Genomic DNA, 6,092 nt, shown 5'->3' with positions numbered 1-6,092 from the left:
TCTTTCCCTCTTGTGGATTTGTAACTATTTAAAATTTCAGGTGAAATTTTATTTATTGGTAGGGATGTGTTGTGACCCTCAGGCTCGAGGTCATTCTGCCCCAGAACTTCAAACTGGGTCTGTGTGTTATTCCTAAGGAACTGTGGTGGTAATCTGTGGTGGTGGTGTTTTTGTCTTTTACTGGTAAAGAAATGTCATTTCATTTTAGAGAGTTTAGGAGGGGTGGGGAGATACACCTCTGCTTCCTTGGCCCACACTCAAACACAAGCCCTTTTATCACTCTGGGGCTCAGCGGTGGAGTGTACTCCTACCTTCCACAAAGGTAATGAAGAGCTCTTTTGGATACTTTCATCTTCAGCCTCGAAATCACTACTGCAGGCCTGCCGCTTCATCACAAGAGGGCCCTAGTAGCTAGGACAGTCTGTCCCCTACTAAAGAGCAAATGGGAGCAAATGAGGACTTGTTAAAAGTAGATTTTATTGGTACATTTTAGATACTCATAACAATCACATTCGTCACAGGGAATTTGTACCTGTACATGATATTATCTAGCTTTTTTCCCATTCCCCTACCCTCCCTTCAAACTCTTCTTTCCTCCTCATTTATAAAAGCTTTGTTTCCATATTTTTGGAGACTTTTATTAACCTTAGTTTCTGGGCCATTTTTAAGAACACCATACACTTCAGTATTTCACTGAACAGCTACTTTTCTGCCTGTCTCAGAGGCTGATCTATTTTCATATTTTAGAGCCCTGACTGCGACCAGGCTTATGACACAAACCATGTTCCAAGGGAGGCACGGGAAGGCTGCTTGCCTGCAGAAGAGCATGGTGGACCCCACTAGCCGGGTAGCAAGGGAGTCTGACTGTTCACCTCCTTCAAAGCATTGCAGCGCTTCTTGCCTGCATGTGCGTTTGAGTGATGCTCACTCCCTGAATTGAGCTTCCACTCCTTAAACAACTCAGCTTTCTTTTTGTGACAGGGGAACCAGCGTTTGTTGCCGGCAACAACGCTGGAGGCCTGCAGGATCTCACAACGAGTAAGGAGCCTTTTCCCTCCTGGGTGGATCACATCTCTGCCCAGCTCAGTCATGTGCTTTCCAAAAGTTAATTGTATTTGTTCCCAATCTTGTTCATGCGAGCTATACCTTGTAATTATATAATTTAATTCAGTCTTACCAAATCAAACAATTATAAGTACGAAGAGAGTTGTAATCATTATGATGATAAGTTGTGTGTTTGGGGAAAAAGTGATAAAGAGACTTTTATTGTTTTGTTTTGTTTTAATGAAAGTGCTGTGGAATTGGGTATAGTTGAAACAACTGTGAAAATTTAGGTGGAGGAGGGGCATACCAAAAGATGGAGCAATTTGCTCTCATTTTGCTCCACACACATGTGACCTCGCTACAATGAAGGTGAAGCTGGTAATGCTCCTTGCTGCATTAACAGATGGCGTAGGCTCAGGTCTGAACTCAAAAAAAATGAAGAAAGAGAAAAAAGGATTTTATTTAGTCTAACACTAAGAGAACGATGAGTAAATAGATCTGCTTATGTTTTTAATTAAAAATAAATTTCTGATGATTTTTTTTTACTTTTTTTATTTAAAGAAAAAAAAGTAAGAAATCACTAGTTGATAAATTACATATTGTGTTCTTAGAAATAGTTGTTCAAGTTACAAAAGTAAAGCATACAAAGTGGACATTCAAACAGCGACACTACAAACAGTTCTGTTCAATGATCCAACAAAAACTTAATAATATGGTTATCAATCCTACACACTTAAACATGCATGCAGTTATATCCTTTAGAGCACTTTTTTTTCCTCTCTTTTTTACAATAGCAATTACACATTACTCCTACTTCGATGATGTATATTATTTCTTGAATCCCCATGTTTAAAAGTTGACTTTTCTCTCTAACTAAGTGGCATGGTTGGGATCCAAAATGCCCCCCAAAGAGGCTCATTGTATTGAAGACCTGATTATTTAGGGGAAAGTGATTAAATAATGAAGGCTCTAATTTCTTACATCTGTGGATTAATTCACTGATGAGATCATAAACTGATGGGATTACTGAGAAGTGATGAAAACAGGAAGGGCGCCTAGCTGAAGGATGTGACCGTGACCGTGACCTTGAGACTGTGTCTAGTCCCTGGCCTCTTCCCCCAGTTTTTCTTTCTCTCTGCTTCCTGGCCGCCATGAAATGAGCAGCTTCCCCTCCCAGGTTCTTTATGCCAGGCTACAGACCTAGAAGCCTGAAACCTCTGAAACCATGAGCCAAAAATAAAGCTTTTTCGAAGTTGCTGTTCTAAAAAAAATAAAAACAAACAAACAAACAAACAAACAAAAAAACCAGTTGTTCTCAGGCGTTTAATCACAGAGGTAAAAGCTAACAAGTAGAGGGATTCCAGATTCTGGCTGTGGAAGGAAGCAGGGAGTCCACGGTATAGCTCCATGGCCGCCAAACAGAACAGGCAAATGAATCGCTCTGGCCTCAACACTTCTGTGATTCAGGGCCTGGCCAAGATCCCTGATTGCCTGTATCAAGGGTGCAGAGAGAGGATAAACTAAGAAACAGACAAATGTAGTAATACATGATGAGTGATTGGGAAGTTGATGTCTCCAGATGGACCAGAGAACAGCACTCCAAGACAGCCACTATCTATTGGGTGTGTACAGTGATAGGCGAGGTAGCACAAGATTCAAAGTTCGTGGAAGACTTGGAGGTCTATGCTCAATGGGCAAATATAATCTTGGAAAGACTCAAAAGGGCAGAGATGATCTTATGCCAAGAAAGAGCTTGCCCTGGAGTGTTTTTTGAACTTAGTGATTTTGATTGTAGTCTTAGTGGTGGGAGAGAATGGCCCATCCCTAAACAGTTAATGGGAAATCTCAAATGGGTGATATCAATAATGCCAAGCCTCCATTTATCCCTTAGGGAAGTATGCAAAATTAGCCATGATGAATTTTTGCTCCCCAACACTCTGGGACTTACATATACTTTTGAAAGAATAATTGCATTTTCATGGTGATTACATTTAGAGCTCCTTATCTCTGAAGTTGATAAGCTTGGTTTTAATAGGACAAACTTTGAGAACTTAGTCACTTTTAATGTGTGTAGGCCTAATGGTTGACAGAATAGTTTCAGGTTTTTCAGCTAATCCTGTAAGTATGCCTAAGAAAAATATTCTTTTTATTAAGGCTGACTGGCACAGTTTATAGGTGTGTGACGTATATTGCTTAAAGACCATGCTTTAAGCCAAGTGTGGTGGTACATGCCTGTCTCCCAGCAGTGAAGGAAATTGAGGCAGGAAGATCCAAGTTTGAGTCCAGCCTGGATATTAGCAAGACTCTGATTCAGGGGGAAAAAAATCAGACAGGATATAGCTCAATGGTATAGAGCCCCTGTCTCAATCCTGAGTATAGCACTGTAAAAATAGCAACAGAAAAGACTGACTTAGGGTTTGCCCCTAGCCAACAGATCTTTGCTTTCATGTTAAACTTTGTAATCAGAAGAACCTACGTCTGACCCCAGAGGGACATCTTTGTATTTAACTTTATCATGCAATAAAAAGTAGAACACATTAATTAAATGTAAGATTATTAGATTTTTGACTGAGGATGTATCAGGGTACTCTGAAGATACAGTGAAGGTTTAAATTTTTGAAAAGTATTACAATGAGACACATTTCCATGAATCCTCCCTCAGAATACTCCCATGTGCTTCAAACACACCTATCACTGTTAGAAGCATCAAGGACTCACGCCAATCTGTTTTATGGATCTACACTGGGAAAGGTCATTGGTGGAAGCTATAAAGTCTACACCAGTGGGGTGAAGGATCTGTGCCAGTAGGTTGAGGTTTCTACACTGGAGCCAAGAAATGACACTCAAAAAAGAACCAGGGCTACCCTAAAAAGTACCACAGCCATCCTCAGCGACAGTGAGATCCCAAGCTTCTCCAATGATGAGAACAATCGAGTACATGTCAGGAAGCCAGCGTGACAAGTGAGATTAAACAGCAAACATCTTTCCTTCTGGAATAAGGAAGAATGCTCCATAAAGTAAGGATCAGAGCTCTCCCAAAATGAACTGCAGCCATTCTGAGCAACAATGTCCTGAGCTTCTCCAGTGATAACAGCCAAATTTGTACTGGGGAAGCCAGTATGACAAGCTCCTCCAGAGAACCAACTGCTCCAAACACTTAGAAGAACCTACAACACCCCACTCTTCCTCTAGAAGGACAGCTTTTCTTAGATAAGCCATCTATACTCAGCACCATGCTAATTTAATTTAGCTGGTGTTAAGATGAACACCAATTTTTAATCCATAACACACCCTCAAAAACTAAGGAGGCTGGGCTTGTGGCTCAGTGGGAAACCACTAGCCTATCATGCACTAAGCCTGAGTTTGCTCCCCAGTACTGTAAAGGCACACACAAACACACACACACGAAAAAGCTAAGAATGGCAACTTTAAAATTTTCAACAAGGGAAAAATTGACTAACATGTTCTTTATTTTTCTTTATTTTTGAGGCGAGATCTTGCTGTTACCTAGGCTGGTCTGGATCCCCCTGGGTCAACCTCCCGAGTAGATGGCAACTATTGGCATGCATCACCATGTCAGGTGAATAATGCATTCTTTATATATTTGTGATACATAATGGTGATATTTATTATATATTATATATATTTATTATATATATATTTATTATATATATGTTCATCATTTTCCCTCTACTATCTCCTCCTGATTAATATGATCTTAATATTTACTTCCATTTACAGTTCTTTCTCAGTGTTAATTACTTGTTAAGTCATGCATTTTGCCTTGATGCAATTTTTCCCTAGGCAAGGCTTTTTGGGTCCTGAGGTAAAAATACTACCTCCCATTAGCTTACACAAAAGGGAAGGCTCCTGGGATAGCTAATGGAATCCAAGGGCATGGAGTATGCAGCTAGGCTCCACTGAGGACTACTAGGAAACCAGAAGCCAGTTTCTATCACTTCATGCTTGCTCAAGTTTGTGTGCTCCACTGGCCTCTCAACAAACTAGGGTCATTGCTAATGCATGAACAAGAGCCCATGAGCCTGCCTTGAGCTCCCTACTTTACATGTCCTCTGTCCATTGACCTGCAGAAAGGACTAAAAATCATTTCCCAGCCCTGATTCAGAGCTCTCAGGATGGAGATCCACTAGTCCATCAGCTACCTGTGAGGGAGAGCCTGTATCATCAGCCTCAGAGCTGTTCCGGGCTTCAAAGTTTGTAGCTAAAAGGTGCACTGAATGTCTACCGCCTCACCTGTTTGAAGGGAAGCTGTCTTAAGTACACCTAAGTACACGAGGATTTCAGGAAACTTTCATCTATACCAGAGTCTCTAGAATCTGAAAATCCCTTTTCCTAGGAATTGATAATGACAACACCATATCTAAACAATGATCTTTTATATCAAAATTGTGTTTGTTGGTCAAGGGCTTTTCTTTTCATTACAAACCAAGCTTTCTGGGATTTGAATTATTTCTCCTATCATGGTTTCTTTTTTTCATTGTTAAATACAGTGGTACCTTGGTTCACAGACTTAATTCATTCACAGTTCTGGGCAAAATGGGAAATGTTCCTGTTTGGGTGGCGAAAATGACTGCAGTTGTGTTTGTCACTCAACAGAATGACACACAGAGTGTGTGAATGGAGCAAATTTTTGCTGAACAACTCTGTCCATGAACTGAATTGTTAGCAAATAGGAGCATTTGTGAACTGAGCTATTATTATACATATATACATATATATATTTTTTTAATACGTGTTTGTGATACAGCATGAGTATATTCATTGTTAGTTTCTGACCCTCTGCACCACTACCAGCATCACCACACACAGCTAAAAAGACCCTTCCTTAAATATTTAGCTTGAAAGTTGTCACTTGATCTATTGATTGCAATCATCAACTATCAGTAATCTGAAGAGGTGGTCAAAAGACAGAATTATGACTTCCGGGAAAACATGGCAGATAAATAATAGCAGCTATGGAGGCTCTCTGAGATAGCCAGCTTAGAATTCAGGAACGGTGCGGTGTGGTGAGTCCTAAGTAAGGGGAG

Source organism: Cavia porcellus, unplaced genomic scaffold, assembly GCF_034190915.1.
Source record: "Cavia porcellus strain 051 isolate PalLab524CR breed Dunkin Hartley unplaced genomic scaffold, mCavPor4.1 scaffold_24, whole genome shotgun sequence".
Classification (NCBI taxonomy): Eukaryota; Metazoa; Chordata; class Mammalia; order Rodentia; family Caviidae; genus Cavia; species Cavia porcellus.
This window is presented reverse-complemented; position numbering follows the sequence as displayed.